General features: G+C 41.2%; 1 protein-coding gene across 13 annotated transcripts in view; it reads left to right on the forward strand.

Moving 5' to 3' along the window:
• The window catches only part of LOC124036470 (armadillo repeat protein deleted in velo-cardio-facial syndrome homolog), a 355671-nt gene that overhangs the window by 3077 nt on the left and 337546 nt on the right, over nt 1-15048 (forward strand). For 12 of the 13 annotated variants that reach the window (XM_046351099.1, XM_046351092.1, XM_046351097.1 and 9 more), the window contains exon 1: nt 1517-2119. The exons of the other annotated variant lie outside the window; for it this stretch is intronic. The gene's annotated coding sequence lies outside the window, so the exon portion shown is untranslated. Of the gene's footprint in view, nt 1-1516; nt 2120-15048 lie in introns of those variants that run through there. 13 annotated transcript variants of the gene reach the window in all.

Genomic DNA, 15048 nt, shown 5'->3' on the forward strand with positions numbered 1-15048 from the left:
CAAATTGTGTCGAAAAACGGTTAAATTAGTTGGAGCTTTTAACAATGCACATTAGTGACATCTGCTGGTCAGCAATGAAAAGCAGAATTGATGTTATGATACAGTATACTTTTTTCCATAATATTCAATAAATCTTCTTAGATTTTCTGCACAAACTGTTAAACTGTCTTAGGATGACACATTTACAAGTCAGTCAATCAAATTTCTGCCCTGCTCGAGCTCCCCCCAACTAAGTGCTATTATTGTGAAGTGGAAACGTCAAGGAGCAACAACGACTCAGCTGCGAAGTGGTAGGCCACACAAGTTCACAGAGCGGTACTGCCAAGTGGTTGAAGCATGTAGTGTGTATTTTTGTTGTTGTCTGTACACGTTTGCGACACTCACCGAGTTCCAAACTGCCTCTGGAAGCAACGTCGGCACAAGAACTGTTTATCGGGAGCTTCACGAAATTGATTTCCGTGGCCGCACAACTGCACACAAGCCTAAGATCACCATAAGCAATTCCAAGAGTCAGCTGGGGTATTGTAAAACTCGCCACCATTGGACCCCTGTTTTTCATGGTTCGGGCTAGGCCCCTTAATTCCAGTGAAGGGACCTCTTAATGCTACAGCATACAATGACATTCTAGATGATTCTGTGCTTCCAACTTTGTTGCAACAGTTTGGGAAAGGCCCTTTCCTGTTTCAGCATGACAATGCACCTGTGAATAAAGTGAGGTCCATACAGAAATGGTTTGTCAAGATTGTTGTGGACGAACTTGAATGGTCTGCACAGAGCCCTGACCTCAACCCCATCAAACACATTTGGGATGAATTGGAACGCCAACTGTGTGCCAGGCCTAATCGCCCAACATCCGTGCCTGACCTCACTAATGCTCTTGTGGCTGTATGGAAGCAAGTCCCTGCAGCAATGTTCCAACATCTAGTGGAAAGCCTTCCCAGAAGAGTGGAGGCTGTTATAGTAGCAAAGGGGGGACCAACTCCCTATTAATGCCCATGATTTTTGGAATGAGATATTCAACAAGCAGATGTCCACATACATTTGGTCAAATAGTGCATTTGAGAGTGGACTTTTATTGTCCCCAGCACGAGGTGCACCTGTGTAAAGACTGTGCTGTTTAATTAGCTTCTTGATATCAGGTGGCTGGATTTCCTTGGCAAATGACAAATGCTCACCAACAGGGATGTAAAAAATATGTGCACAGAATTTGAGAAGCCTATTGAAAATGTGTTTTATTTCAGCTCATGAAACATGGGACCAACACTTCACATGTTGCGTTTATACTTAAGGATAACATTACAAATTATATATTCGATCATGTGTAGGTGAGTTCATTTGTTTCAAAGTAGATTGCAAATTGTACGTCGTATGCAAAGATTGACAGCTTTTAATCCAATCAAGTAAGAGATATTCTGTTTCTGCTTTAATTGAAAGTAGGTTCACCCAATCAAAAACAATATTTACTAGAACGCTCGGCGATAGGGGTGGGTCTCTGACAGTTTTGTTGCACTAGCGCTGTTTGTGTACAAGAGGAGTTTGAAACCGTCAGTTGGGGCCACAGATTTGGGTTAGTGACAGGCTTTTAATTTATTTTTTTTACAACAATTTGCTGTCAATGTGTATTTGACGCTATTGAAGAATTTGCGACCTCACGGTGATTTTTGTTTTTTTTGGAGATGGGACAGACTTAGACTATAAATAGCCTAGTTAAAAATAACTTTATTTGATTTTACATTGAATGAATCATGGACTTTTTAAAGTAAGGAATAATTTCAACAGAGGTTACATTTGATTTGTCCTCTCTTAACCCTCCGTATAATTGAGCAAATAAAACATTGGCTACGCCAATCACGGACTACACTGCTATTCTCCGGCACTGTACGAGAATAACAAGTAGCGCTGTCGTTTGCAACAAAAACATTGAAAAGAGGAGAAATCATTATTCGGGTTTGGTCACGTTTTTGAAGTGCAATTCATAAACTAAGAAGAATAGGCTAGGAGTGTGAGGTGATTTATTTAACCAGCGCAAGGAACCATCTGGTGATTGCATCGCCAAGTTTACACTCCTGCGTGCGCGTACGTACCATCCCTAAACTCCAGTGGAAGGGAGGAGTAGAAGGTAAGAAATGTGCTATAATGTTCCTGGTTATATATAAAACGTCGAAATTTGATTCAAGATGATCGTTTTCATTTTAGCAGCCGAACAAACATAATCTATTATTCCTACGTAGTCGTACACGATACAATGCTTTGCGATTGTCATGGAGATTGAAGGATGTGTGAGCCATTGGGGGACTGCTGTGGGGATTTTACGCGGAGTTGTTGTTCATTTATGGAACTAAATTATAGACTGGTAAAAATAATATTTGAATTAAACGAAATTGCATTCGATGAAATAATCATTCCAGCCTATTATCAATTGTAGATTGCGTATCTCATGCCATGTTATGCGTAACGACATATATCGATTACAATAGTCGCCACAGAGATTGTAGAATATGATTGGACTGTTTTTGTCCTCTTACATTATAGTTCTGTTTCATAATATGAAAATTCCAAACCCATGTCGTGTGTTTGCTGAATATATAAAACAATGGATATGTCGTGCACTGCCTCCTGATTCTGCAGATCTAAGAACAAATGGTCATCGATTGTGTCAAAGGGAACTGTCTCTGTCTGCACGGGGCACCTACAATAGGCTACCTACCTGCAGCATCTTTGCAATACTTCAAAAATAATTATGATCTTTAAATGTAAACCCCAGGCAATGCAGAATACAGTTAAATATTCTGTATAGTAACAAATGTGGTGAATACATTAGAATGTTTTTTTCCAAGATGTAAAAAATGACTGTAAAGATGTTCTTTTTGACAGGTCACGCCACAGCAATCATTTCCCTCTTTGTTTTTCCCTGATGCTGAGTGAATGACATGGTTGTCTAGATGTGCTATAGCTTTTGTTTTGCCTTCCGGATTCTCACCTTGTAATATAACCAGTTTGGAAAAGGGGGCATTTGCGAGTTGCTGCTGGAATTATTTGGATGACGGGTACCTTCCGTCTTATGTGGTTTTCCTCTTGAAGCCTGAACACCCTTTATGTGTTGGGGCGGCAGGTAGGTTAGAACGTTGGGCCAGTAACCGAAAGGTTGTTGGCTCGAATCCCTTAGCTGACAAGGTAAAACTCTGTCGTTCTACCCCTGAACAAGGCAGTTAACCCACTTGCTGTCATTGTAAAAAATAATTTGTTCTTAACTAATTTAGCCTAGTTAAATAAAATACAAATTATGTTCCTACTCTGGTAGGCCCAATAAATGAAATTGGTACGTATTAGGGTAGGGTCATTTTGACGTGTTAAATTTAGTTGACGTGACGGCTGTGAGCAGGTTGACGTTTGTTAGGTTAAAAATAAGATTGAATGACTTTGTGACTGCCAGGTAGTGACCACTCTGCAGAGCTGAGTCATCGCAATAAATGCCAACCTGCGAAAATAGATTTGGTTGGATGGGATTGACATGTATGAATGAATATAAATAGCTGTTGCAGTCAGTCACAAGGTTATGCGCTGGAGAGCTGCTGCCACAGCGTCTGTCTAGTTGGCAGATTTTATACTACGTTAAAATGTAGGAAATCCTCATTTAGATTGATATATGTGCAATAGTACTACTCCGACTGTATGGAAGTAACTTATTTTCTGTTTGTATTTGTCTGTCGCAAGTTCTTCACATTGAAAGTACAATGCTTGACTTGGACTGAAGTAGGTGGCGTTACTCATTTTCTGTGCTGGTACTGTTTTATATTTAGGTGCAGGAGCTTCACAATACTTTTGAGCTAATATTCTATAAAAGGTGCAGTAGAACATTTTAAGGTGCGGGTACTCTAAATCAAGCACCTAAAGTACAGGAATCATATGCAACCAACCATGGATGTTATTGGTTCAAGTGATTTCCTTTTTGAGTGCCGCCTATTTATTTTATAGATAAGCATGTGCTACACTAATCATTTATCTGAAAGGCCACTGTGGAACTCAGGCCCTATCAGCTAATTGATGAAGGTGTTTGTTTGCCATACTTCTAGATTTGAGTGACAATATTATGGAGTGATTTCAGTGCCAACAGAGATTTTAATTCCATAATTTTGACTTTGAAAATGAGGTGAGAACCTGTTTTTGCTTTGTATAGATTGACGAGGAAGCCAAATCATTTGATCCATTTTAGAATAAGTCTGTAAAGGAACACAATTTGGGAAAAGTTAAGTGGTCAGAATAAAAGTTTGGACACCTACTCATTCCAGGGTTTTTCTTAGTTTTCTACTATTTTCTACATTGTAGAATAGTGACGATATCAAAACTATGAAATAACACATGTAGTAATCAAAATATCTTATTTGAGATTCTTCAAAGTAGCCACCCTCTGCCTTAATGACAGCTTTGCACACTCTTGGCATTCTCTCAACCAGCTTCATGAGGCAGCCACCTGGAATGCATTTCAATTAACAGGTGTGCCATGTTAATTTGTGGAATTTCTTTCCTTAATATTTTCAGCCAGTCAGTTGTGTTGTGACAAGGTATGGGTGGTATACAGAAATGGTCTTAGCTTTCAGGAATGGGGTAATATCTTATAGCCAAAATGGTACAAACGCTAGTGCCCAATTCATAGGAAGAAAATAAATTCAACAACTCGCATTGGCTTCAAAAAATGCCAGAAGCTTTGTTTTACCACAGAGAGCATCTGTTCTCCTCAACCTTTACCTTTCCTGGCTGGCAAAGTACCAGGATGTTGTCTCTGGTTTTGGAACTGAATTTGATATGTCAATCTGAATGCATCTGAGAAGTTTTAATATATTAAACTTTGATAAGCTTGACATTATAGTTTGTAAACGTGATACACAGACCAATGTAATATCTACCATATTGAAACTCAATATAGAATTTGAATATTCAATTACATTTCAATTGCATTTTAAAACTGAATATTCATTCAATTCAGTTTCAAATCATGAAATACAAGTTTAATGTATGCATTCAATTATTAAATTTGTGCATAACAAATAAAAACATATTACATTCAAATTCAATATCCTAATACAAATTCAAAATTATGGAAGTCAAATACAATTTATGTTGGCACTGAAAATGCTCCATATGATATCCTAGGGCCTTGGCCACAATGGTTCCTAAGTCTGCTAGATCTGACAACACAGGAATCTGTCAGTATTCAGCTGAGTAGAAAACACGGAACTGACCGCTGCCATTTTCGACCCAATGATTTTTCATCCCACATATCAATCAATCAAATGTATTTATAAAGCCCTTCTTACATCAGCTGATGTCACAAATTACTGTACAGAAACCCAGTCTAAACCCCCAAACAACAAGCATTGCAGGTGTAGAAGCACGGTGGCTAGGAAGAACTCCCTAGAAATGCTGGAACCTAGGAAGAAACCTAGAGAGGAACAAGGCTACGAGGCTACATAGATCTACCCTTGGACAATTATATTTCACTTTGACAAGGTGAATATGTACTCCATTATTGCAGCCGTCCATTGTAACTTCCCTGAATATATCCTCTTTGGATTTCTTTAGGCTTTATGCTATTCAGTGGGAACAAACATTTGACTTCGAGTCTTTTGGTGTTTTATTTATTGTCATCACTGCATTGTTGGGAAAGATTTCTCAAGTAAGAATTTTACTGTACTTTTTTTTACACCTACACTTCCTGTGCACATGGCGAATAAACTTTTGGAACTAGCATTATTATTGTAGAGTTGTTATGATACACTATATGGAAGCTAGGTTAAAGTACAGCAGTGGATGTTGAGTGGGAAATGAGTTCTGAGCACAGCAGTGTTCAGTATTATGCATGTTAGACTAGATAATGCAACCAGCATGACGGAGACCGTGGCCGACAACAGACACGTAATCATTCATCAGTGATGTCGTTTTAATGGAACGTGTCAAGTTGGATGTGGATAGGAATGAACATAATATATAAGAAATAGTTAGTGTAGAGAAAAATATGTTGCAGATGCATTTCACTTGATACAATTGATTGGTTGGAACTACAGCTTCAGTTTTTGGACTTGCATCAAGATTGACATGTAAGCAACCGGTTTTGAAAAATTGCTCAAATGTATAGGATTTTCCAATATCAAAGTATCACTTGTGTGTAATTTACACAGAAACTTCTATGGTGTTCACATGCTTTCTTTGTCTCCTCTAGGCAGTCTACAGACTTGGCCTTGACCATTCATTCTAGTTTATTTCATCTTCTAGAACAATGAACTGTGGAATGTTAATCAGTCAGGACCTGATTTCACATGTTAATTAAGTGTATGAAGAATGTCAGGCTTTCTCTTTCCTTCAATTGAGGTTGTAGAATTGATTAGAGTGGACTAACAGAGAGACTGAACCATAAGTGCCAACTCCAACCAGTATGTGCTCTTTGAAAAAGAGATTGGCCCATGTTCAAATTAGTGGATTATGATTTGTTTTATGCAAGATTTGTGTTCAATTTATGTGGTCTCAATTTATTTAGCCTAAGTTGTACTTGTACAGCGTTATATTCTATGATTGTGGATGCTGTGGTGAAAAGCTTATATGAATCCTACTCTGACATGTATGTGTGGTCAAGTATGCAGCAAATGTAGACTAGTCGCATTAACTCTGCATCATCATTTTGTATGCTTCTGTGGTTATTGCTTAATGTTAAGTGCAGTATTGTAATACATGTCATGCCAAACAGAGACTATGTTTGAGAGGATTCATTGTGGATATTTTTATTAGCTATTAGAATCAGTGAAATGGAAACAATTTGTGCAGTACAATGGAATGCCTCCTGCAACAAGGCTAGTGAGTGTTTTCGCACTTGATGTTATAAGGGGACTGCCCCTCAAGACATTAATCCGTAAAACATTATTAGAAGAAACGTCACCTAATGCTATGACAGTGGGAGAACAAGTCTAATCTAGCAGCTCATCTACTCTGATGAGAATATTGCACAGATCAGTCAAGCTGATACCTTCCAGAGAAATCATGTTGACATTAAATTCCCTCAACTTGCATGGACATTTTCATCAATAAATAAACTAACATCACACTTGGCTGTCTCAGTAGTTTGATGGATTGATCATAGTATCTTATTGGGAGATTAAACTGTATTAGTCAGTGCACTCAGTACTGTGGGCTACACTGACTTCCTGTGTAGTGAGAGATGCAGGCCAGGTCAAGAGTGAATGACTCTTTATGGTTCTGGCTGACACCTGCTGGGCTGGGGGACAGAGCTGTGTTTCTTCCCTCTGTGCTGCTTGCTTGCTTTGCTCCTTCAATCCACCCCTGGCGCTGGCCATCGCCTCTCCTCTCCCTCCTGCCAAGGGAAATAACTCTCTAGGTCTTTGTCTGTCTGGCCAGCCCCAACACAGTCCCAGGAATTAAGAAAATTAAGAAGACTATGTATTTTGAAAGATGAGATGTTTGTATTTTTCTTTATCTGGTCAGTTAAGAACAAATTCTTATTTACTATGCCGGTCTACACCGGCCAATTGTGCGCTATGGGACTCCAATCACAGCTGGTTGTGATACAGCCTGGATTCAAACCAGAGTGTCTGTAGTAACACCTCTAGTACTGAGATGCAGTGCCTTAGACCGCTGAGCCACTTGGGAGTCCGAATGACAAATTGAGGACAATAATAAATACCGCTGTGATGTAATACAAGAAAGCCAAACACCTGTGAGTCCAAATATGCACTTCATATTTCCACATCATAAAACTCATGTCCTATACAGTGTCATTGTTTATGATCACTATGTTTGATGTACAGTTACACAATGACATGGCGTTATACCCTGGTTTGTCTTGGACAGAATGAGCATATGTTTGTTGTATTATGAAGGAAATGTGCCGCATTGCCTTGTGAAAGCCTAACACTGTAAGACTGTATTTTATAACTTAGCTAGTCATGTTAGCAATAGAACAGCCTTTGAAATTACACCCATCTGACCCAGATTGCAATTTATAATGGACCGTATTTGAATTTCTTAAACAACAACAGTTATTGTGTAAAGGCCGGGATTTAGGGTTGTGTTCCAAACAAAACAACTACAAGTGTGCTTGCTCTAGTTCCTCAATGCCACAGCTAGGAGATCTAAGAAAGCACCTTATAGTTTAAGACTTATGAGTCATAAAATTACATTGACAATTACTTAGGAACTGTGTACACTTTGGAGAGGTGTGTGTGGGCCACTTGGAAACACCAGTTACACCTAGCACTCAAACCTTTGTCATGTTTTTGTCTTCTGCTGAACCTACCCTAAATTATGTCACTGAATGTATCTAGATTATTTTCAGATTTTGTTGTCAACAAATGCAGCGAAAAGTACAATGAATGTAAAATGCACATCAAATCAACAGCATACTGTTTGGATTCAGTCTTTTCAGGGGAACTGTTGTCCTCACCTTTTAGTCTAATAATTTTCCCATAATCTCTAAACTGTTCCCTTTTAATTGCTACCATCGTTATGCTTTTCATCTCTGTAAGAAACATGTCAATTTAGCCCTATCCATTTTGGCCATTTCCCATGAGTGTGAGGGGTTAAGGTTTAATTCATTGTTAGCTGTCTGGGGTTAAATAGCAGCATACCACCCTGCATCCCACTGCTGGCTTGCTTCTGAAGCTATGAAGCTAAGCAGTGTTGGTCCTGGTCAGTCCCTTGTTGGGAGACCAGATGCTGCTGGAAGTGGTGTTGGAGGGCCAGTAGGAGGTACCCTTTCCTCTGGTCTAAAAAAAATCTCAATTCTCCAGGCAGTGATTGTGTAGGGTGCTGTCTGTTGAATGGGATGTTAAACTGGTGTCCTTGACTCTGTGGTCAGTAATGATCCCATTTTCAGCCTCATATTTGGGAAAACCGATGCTGTTTGTGAAAATGTCATTTTGTATTTTATTTGACAAATTCCATCTAGTTAATAAAAACAAAGATAATAAACATCAATATATCTAGTATTGGGATTTTATAGGGAAACTAAAAAAGTAACGTCAGTCTAAAGCAGCCTTGTTAATTTTGTATTTCCGTATCCTTGTGATATTGATGGCATGTCCTCAAAAGCTTTCAATCATGTCTTTGCAGTCAGACCCAAGATTACCTCTGGGCCAGAAATTGGTTTTAAACAAGATTTCACAACATAATTTTCCTCTGTGCAGGGACCTGGGTGGTAATGCGTTATCAGAATTCTAGTGGGCCTATTACACTGTGACATGTTGACTGGCTGTTAATCCACCTCCCTTGTCCTCCCTTCTCCACCCTACCCCACAGTGCAACCCATGGACACTGCATAAACATAGAGTAATTGTACTGAAATCCCTCTGTGCAACAAGAGAATGTCAATTCCCTGGCTGATCCCCACCCCTTCCCAATCTGAGGATGAAAATGTCTCTCACCAGGAAAGATCAGCAGTGTTATGTAGTGCAGCCAGTCACTGCCTTCCCACCTTTACCTGGGGACTTAGGCCAAGATTAACTCTGCAGCTGTCAACTTCAGGCAGCGGCCTGGATTGATATTAAACACATCCTCTATGACCTGCTAGTCAGTGGATTGAAATTGCAGTAGCACACCTTTAGCACAGTCAACCTCTCCTTGCCCATGGTTGTATTCATTAGGGCTCACTGTTGCAACATACAATTAAAATAGATTTAGTCCCTCCATGTTTTATTACATTTTCTTCCATTTGGTGCTTGATGATTTTGACACAGGAAAGGGAAGTGTTTCCTGTTGTGTTTATGTTGCCGCCTGACCTGAGACAATGACCAAACCGCTAGAGGTTCCTCTCCTCCTGGCCCCTGCTGTATGGAGGATTAACCCTGCTGGGACCTGTCCTGCCTTGATTATGTTCAGGGATAAGAGCTGCTTAATTTGAATCCCTACTGTGCCATCCTGGGTTGCTAAACAGTGGAGTGGTGTGTGTCTGTATGTCAGCCCAGACACCACACTACATCACAGATGAATTGGGAATGACTCTGTTCTCCTCCCCAGTCCCAACCTGCATGAGATCAGGGAGGTTGCCATGGACAGGTAAAGAGCTAACTAGACTGCCACAACAGTGCCATACAGGGAACCATAGCATTGATGTTGATTTAACTATGAAATAGCAAATGTACCTTTTGTGAAGTAATGAATATAGCAGCTATCCATTAGATTGCATTTTTGTTTATTTTATTGATGATTTGGCTGTGGCCTTCCTTGCATCTCCTATTTGGCAGTTTCACTGGAGCGTGAAAGTGTGAAATTAGGTAGGGAAATCATTAAATGGTTCAAGGAGAAAATAACCTTTTAATTTGTTTATTTGTTTGGGTGACATAAAGAAGCATAAATGAGAGGGAGGGCCTTCAGAAGTCTGTTTTAATGCTCTGCTCTTCCATCTACATCTGCTCTGTGCATGTAGAAAGAGGGGCTGTGGGAAAGGTCTGTCCTAATGAACCCTACTGTTCTGAGAGTGTTGGCCTGCTGGCCATGGCCTCTGGAGAGTAGGACCTTGATCTCTACTTTACCCTGAAGGACATCAACTAGTAAAGACACTCCAAGAGATGCTTCCAAAATAAAATGGGGAAAACCGCTGAGCCAAGCTGATCAAACTGGTCAAGCTGGACTACTTAAAGTGGTCTTGCTGGTCTAGCTCTTAGTTTTTTTGTTGTCATATTGTTGACTTGTCAGCCCCTTCATCTGAAGCCTATACCTCTCGGACTTCCTTTATTCAACTTTTCTAATCATTCTATGATGGCTTTTCTCACACAATGGACTGATGCTATTACCAGGAGAGAGATTTGTTTTGAAAGGGGCTTTTCATTAGCATACACAGGAAGGAAGCTCATGACTATATTGTGGAGCGAGTGCCTCTCTCTCTCTCTCTCTCTCTCAATCACAGGGGCTGCACTGCCAGAATGACTGGGGATTAGTGGGAGCTTAGAAGACTGTTTTGAATTTCAGAAACCTAGCACTCCAAAAATGAGTTGGAGAACAATGAGGTTCAGAGACCAAGAACCTGTAAACTCCATCCTCCATTGTGCAGAAATAAGATGACACCTTTGTTATTTTGGGCAAATGGAAGATGTTCACCCCATGTTTATCCCCTGAAACCTGTAAAATGGCTATTTGAAGAAGAGACACACAGTGATTCAGTTTAGCTCCTCATGGTCAGAAATGGTAGCATATTGTGAAAATCATTCATCATAGTGTGGTTTCCAATAATTCATATATAAATTCAGCTTATAGATCTGCAACAGTTCCGAATGGGGGATAGCGAGAGAGATCCAGTGTATGGAACTATAGATGTGGAGCAGTGACTGGTGCCATAGTAACTCCTACGCATGTACTGCTGCTGCGTGTGAATGTGTCCCAAATGGCACCATATTCCCTTTTATAGTGCACTACTTTTAACCAGTGCCCATAGTGGAATAGTGCACTATATAAGGAATAGGGTGTCATTGGGGACGCAAGATGTGTGCCCGTGTCCTCAGTACCTCTGCTCTGCTCTTCTGTGTCCGTTCAGGAAAGTGACAGCTGATTAATGTGGCAGTCAGACAGCATCTCCTCATAAAGGAGCCATAGCATAAAGGCAGGAAGAAAAAAATCTTCCTCTACTTAAGTGCTGGCAGGAAATATAAAGGGATACTGTCAGGACATGAATGTGGCAGAACAGAGGAGATGCCAGCAGAGGCAACAATCAGGGCTTTATGTGTGGGAGGGAGGGTACTAAGGAGGCTCGTATTGGGGAGGGTTTCGATCAAGTGTTGGACTGCGGGGCCTCGACCAGCTGTGACTGAATGATGGTGAGCGCAAGCTGCCTTTGCTGTCTGGACTGCCTGTATAACGGAGTTAAGAACGTACCATAAGTTCACTCCACAGCTAGCTTGAAATGTCCCTGATGGAGCTAGCTCAAACGGTTGGTACATTGTCATGGGTGACAGTCACGTGTTTTAGAAAAACACAAGTCCTGGGTTTGAGCCTCTGTGTGTGCCGAATCAGGAGGAAGCGGTACTCACTAAGCAAGCAGTGTGACCCCCGTTACACCTGCCGAGGAATACTTCTCCAGGAGAAAGGGGAGAAATTACCAGAGAATGGCACATTATGTTGTCCAGTGTAAAAAGAATGGTGGTTTTCATTGTCTGTGGCTAGATATTAGACACTGTTAGGTTATTCAAATCAAATTTGATTTGTCACATGCGCCGAATACAACGGGTATACAACAGGTGCCTTACAGTGAAATGCTTACCAGCCCTTAACCAACAATGCAGTTTTAAGAAAAATAAGTGATAAGTAAAAAAAAGAAATCATAATAATTAAAGAGCAGCAGTAAAATAACAGTAGCAAGGCTATATACAGGGGCTACTGGTACAGAGTCAATGTGCTGGAACACTGGTTAGTCAAGGTAATTGAGATATATGTACATGTGGTCTGGGTAGCCATTGGATTAGATGTTCAGGAGTCTTACGGCTTGGTGGTGGAAGCTGTTTAGAAGCCTCTTGGACTTGGTGCTCCGGTACCGCTTGCCGTGCGGTAGCAGAGAGAACAGTCTGACTAGGGTGGCCGAAGTATTCAACAATTTTTAGTGCCTTCCTCTGACACCGTCTGGTATGGAATTCCTGGATGTCAGGAAGCTTGGCCCCAGGGATGTACTGGGCCGTATGCCCAACCTTTTTGAGGTACTTAGGACCCATGCTAAATCTTTTCAGTCTCCTGAGGGGGAATAGGCATTGTCATGCCTTCTTCACGACTGTCTTGGGGTGTTTGGACCATGTTAGGTTGTTGCTCCACTATAGCTCCATCGATAAGAGTGGGTGTGTGCTAGGTCCTCCTTTTCCTGTAGTCCACAATCATCTCCTTTGTCTTGATCATGTTGAGGGAGAGGTTGTTGTTGTTCTGGCACCACACAGCCAGGTCTCTGACCTCCTGCTTATATGCATAGAAGTAATTTAGCTGGTCTGGTAGGCTCGTGTCACTGGGCAGCTCGCGGTTGTGCTACCCTTTTGTAGTCTGTAATTGTTATTGGGGATATGTCCTCTCTTTCAATGGATTTGCTCTTCATTGGTCTTCTCTTTCATTCTCTCTATTACAATATATTTTTGACAGCACCTCTCCTCTTTATAAATATCAAATTTAACTGTATTATAGAGAACAATATGAATATGTACAGTATATATGAATAGTGTGTAATAAGTATTTTTTTTTTATGGTGTCTTGATAATGATTATTTTTATGTAATGTAATATGTTGTTTTCTAGAACTGTTCTGTACTCTGTCAATTATTTAATTGTTTGTGTGGACACCAGAATGAGTTGCTGCTGCATGTGCAACAGCTAACAGGGATCCTAATGGACTAAACTGAACTCGATTTTTTTTTTTTTGTCTCTTGCTTTTTTTTGTTAAGTTAATGTTGTATGTGTTTTGGCGTCTGGCACTCCACTGGAATTCTGTTTTTCTCCATGCCTCCCTATGCTATGGTTGTGATGAACTGCATTGTGGTTACTACAGAGCTATGCAGCATAGAGGGCAGTGCTGCAGTGTCTATGAGCGTCTTTGCCTCAACCATGAAACCGGATATGCTGCGCACACACCACACACACACACACACACACACACACACCCTGTATAAAAGTAGACCAGCTAAATTAGGCTGTTGGACAATTGGAGCTTAGTCAGCACTGGAATTTACATGTATTAATTAGCCTAAATTGAATGGATGATCATTCTGAAACTGAAAACCCCGACATAAGCCTTTTTTTGGGCCCTACTTTTTCTCAAATTGAATTCAGGCAGTACAATTCAATGCTCACGTCTCACAATTGTTGTGACCTGGCCTCATATCTTTTTCAATTAGTTCGCCTTTGAGGGACTATCTGATAGCTTTATCAAACATACAATACCCCTTACTGCTCTTTACTGTTTCCAGAATCCACACTGTAAATGAAGAGGGATTCGCAGGCAGGCTTTAGCAAGGCTCGTTTTTACATGCTCCCATTTCTGCTGAGGGCAGCGGTTGGGTCAGCAGTAGCACTGCCTCTGGTCTTCAGTGATCAAACTAGAGGCAGGCAGGCCCATGTCAGCAGAGCTGCCTGCAACAACAGTCGAGCTACAGACTAGAGCAGCCCTGTAACCATGGGACCCCAGCTAGCTACATAGATATATGCACACTGCTACAGATCGATCTGCCACATTCCATTCCTCCACTCCTCTATGTAAATGAGCCATTCCAGTCTCACAGATTAAGCTGTTCTCTCCCCAAAGAAAGAGACAGTCTCCCCAGTTTTAATCAGAACTGATTGTGGTGCAAGCCTGAGTGGGGAAGGAGGCTTTGGTTTGGGGGGGAAAGGGGAGGAGGGGAGGGGTGTAGCCATGAAACCCCCCCCCCTATGCTCAGTGTAAGCCAGCCGCGCAAACCCAGCAGGACCCCTCTGCCACTGTGGGCCCTGGGGAGGGGGAGATGTGGGAGAGAGAGAGAGAGAGAGAGCGAGAAGGGGAAAGGCAGACCGGCATGCAGCGCTGTGCTGGTGTCATAGTGGCTAGGATTGATTTCATCATTCAGAGCATGTGAGTGGGGGGTGGCTCTCCTGGGAAAGGGGCTTCACTTGATGAGGGAAGAGGCGGGGTGGCAGTAACATCCAAGACCTTCTTGGTGCATCTCTGCTCCGGTACACAGTAACAGCCATGGAATCTGACCATGACAGATATGTACTCTATGGTATTGACATGATCCGTTCATTCATATGGAGTTCACACAGAGTGCTAGTCTGAGGACATTTAGTCGTTTTTGTGTAGCATTAGTTTTCCCAGACAGACGTTGTTGTTTAATAGCATCATCTGCTTGCTAATTCTCCTTTACCACCATGGCCATGGTCCCATTTCACTCACTGAGTCACCAACAAACAGATGGTGTCACCACAAATGGAGTATAATACGCTGAATAAATCGAGAAGGAATGTTGTGCCGCTGCCTCAGAGTAGGAATGTGCAAACGCACATTCACACAAATTCACCAAATGTCCCCAAAGAAAGAGTTTAGCTGAAA

The sequence above is a fragment of the Oncorhynchus gorbuscha genome, linkage group LG05 (assembly GCF_021184085.1).
Source record: "Oncorhynchus gorbuscha isolate QuinsamMale2020 ecotype Even-year linkage group LG05, OgorEven_v1.0, whole genome shotgun sequence".
NCBI classification, from domain to species: domain Eukaryota; kingdom Metazoa; phylum Chordata; class Actinopteri; order Salmoniformes; family Salmonidae; genus Oncorhynchus; species Oncorhynchus gorbuscha.